The 2,500-nt window shown below is 66.5% G+C and overlaps 1 non-coding gene across 1 annotated transcript; it reads left to right on the plus strand.

Moving 5' to 3' along the window:
• The first annotated feature begins 1,112 nt into the window (after nt 1–1,112).
• LOC140475332 (5.8S ribosomal RNA) lies at nt 1,113–1,266 on the plus strand. Its single transcript, XR_011959880.1, has one exon. It is a non-coding gene; the product is annotated as a 5.8S ribosomal RNA (ribosomal RNA).
• The last annotated feature ends 1,234 nt before the right edge of the window (nt 1,267–2,500 follow it).

The raw sequence follows: 2,500 nt of genomic DNA on the forward strand, positions 1-2,500 counted from the left end.
GCAGCCGTGGTCACCGCCAAACCCCCCACAACTGTTGGGCGCCTACCTGCGCGGGGCAGGAGGACACTTTCCGATTTCAAATCTCCGTTTGCCGAGTCCACCCCGAACGCACGCGGGCGGGCGGGTTCGCATCACCCTTCGTCACAAGGGGCGAAGCCCGTTCCACCGTCTCGTCAGTAGTGCCGACCGGTCTGTGATCGACGAGGGGAGCCACACCAGGTCCGGCCCTGCTGCTTGGCGGCACCGCGTCGTCGGGAGCTCGCGACAGACGGAGGGTTTCGGTGTACTCTCCAGCCACGGGAAACGAAGCCGGTGATGCAGGCGCCGGTCTTTCGCTCCCAAATCGGCTGGGTTTACATCGTTGCTATCTAGTCACGCTCCCTTCAAACCCGACGGGGTACCTATTCCCCTCACCCGTCTGTGCGTATACAGCCTCTTTGCACTTGCGGGATGGGGGTGGTGGTTTAAAGACTCTCGAGTTGCCGCCCGTCGGTCTCCGAGCTCCGTGCAGTAGTGATCCCCAGCGAACTGCCAGCAGGGCGAACGAGCGATCCCGCTCTCGGTCGGGGCGCCTGGCGTCGATCGGTGGTCGGTGGCTTGCGGGCAAGCTGCGCTGTGAGTGTGGGAACGAGTATGACGAGCCGTTGCCGCGACTCCCAGTCCACCTCGGCGGTGGCTGGGCCGGGCGGGCGTCTGCTCGGGCGAGTGCCGCCCCCGCCTCCTCGCAGGAAGTCCGCTCGCCGACACGCCGCCACGTGCACGCGTCAGTGACGCTGCCGAACCGATGGCCGGTGCCCGTTCCCGCCTCTGCTTTTCCTAGGGCAAAGCTGCTGCACGCCTCGTGATACTAGGCGGGCGACATGGTGGCGGTGATCCTGCCTCCGTCGCTGCGGTGCGTTGGGGCACGCATCGCCTCTTGGGCGCCCTGTCCTCCTCCCCCCAATAGACGTATGTTTCTGCGGGCCGCACCAGGATGGTGCTCCCCATCGCTTCACGCCACCCTGCTCCGCCCGCACGCCGGCGTGCAGGTGGCTGTAGCTCAAGGTGGGGAGCGTATGTGCGGTCCGGGTCGCTTTCCTCTGGCGAGGGAGAGACCTAAAACAAACTCAGACAACTCTTGACGGTGGATCACTCGGCTCGTGCGTCGATGACGAACGCAGCTAGCTGCGAGAATTAATGTGAATTGCAGGACACATTGATCATCGACACTTTGAACGCACTTTGCGGCCCCGGGTTCTTCCCGGGGCCACGCCTGTCTGAGGGTCGTTTGGCAATCAATCGCACTCGCCTTGGCTGGCGAGAGCGCGGCTGGGGTGTCGCAGAGGACCCGTCCTCTTTGTCCCCCTAAGTTCAGACTCCGGAGCCCTCCGGCGTCGGAGCGCTTGGCCTTTCCCCCCCACCCTGCACATTCCGTTCGTCAGGCTCGACGCCATCCCCCCGCCGGGGAGCGCGGCCTGGCGTCCGTCTGTGTCGTGGCAGTGGGGCCAGCACGGCTGTCACCGGTCCCAGAATGGCTGTCGGTGGTTCACACTGTGTGTGTGTGCCAACCCTCCTGGTCTCTGGGACACGGAGCTGCCACGAAGTGTTGAGCCTCCAGTGGGGGGTCTGCCTAAGCTCTGCACGTCCGCATTGGGTCCGTCTCTCGGTTGGCTGGCAGTGGAAAGAGTGAAGGGAGCCGCGGAGGTCCGGTGCTGGTGCGCCGCCGGCCTGACCGTGGAGCTCGCCGGTTTGACACGCTGACCCGACTCGATGGTTGATCGATTGAGAGTGCTGGGAGCTGCAGGCCGCCCGCTGCTGCAGCCGCCCGTCTCGTGGTTCGTCCTCGGCCTTAAGTGGCCGGCGGGGCGTCTGATCCTGTCTCCCCTGCTGGCGCCGAGTGCCTGGCCGAGGGAGGAGGTTTTCGTCGAACGCTGTGACTTGGACGGTCGCACGCGCGTGGATCGCTGGCTCTTGGCTCTCCCGTTCAGTCCGCACGTTTTCCGCTCCGTCCTGCCACCGGTCTCGGGAGGTACGGAGGGGTTGGCGGGCGTGGTGTGTGCTCCGTCACCGTGCAGGCACACCTACCACGCCGTCGGCCGACCCCCGCACGGTCCTCCTGGCCATCGGGAGGACGGCGGAACGTCGGGCTGTCGGGGGCCAAGTCGCCAGAAGGCCACCGCTGTGTCTTCCGTACCCTGTCACCGTCGGCGTGCCTTCCTCAACTCGTCCGACTCGGGGCCGCTGGGTTCAGGAGCGGCGTCGCCCGCCGGCCCCACTGAAGGCCGTGCCGTTCCGCGGCTGGCGATCGATGTGCGTGGCGTGCCTGCGCGACCGTTCGCCACTTGAGCCTCGGCACTCCTCTCTCCCTCTCTCTGACCGTCGGGCAGTCTCTGTCTGCTGGTGCCTCGCACGTCCCGGGCGGCGGGTCGTCACCCCCGCGACCGGGCCTCCGGCAAGGCAGGAATCAGGCTGACCCTTCCGCTCGAGTAAGCAGCCGGCACTTCCGAGTTTCGCCTCCCGC

The sequence above is a fragment of the Chiloscyllium punctatum genome, unplaced genomic scaffold, assembly GCF_047496795.1.
Source record: "Chiloscyllium punctatum isolate Juve2018m unplaced genomic scaffold, sChiPun1.3 scaffold_1547, whole genome shotgun sequence".
Taxonomy (NCBI): domain Eukaryota; kingdom Metazoa; phylum Chordata; class Chondrichthyes; order Orectolobiformes; family Hemiscylliidae; genus Chiloscyllium; species Chiloscyllium punctatum.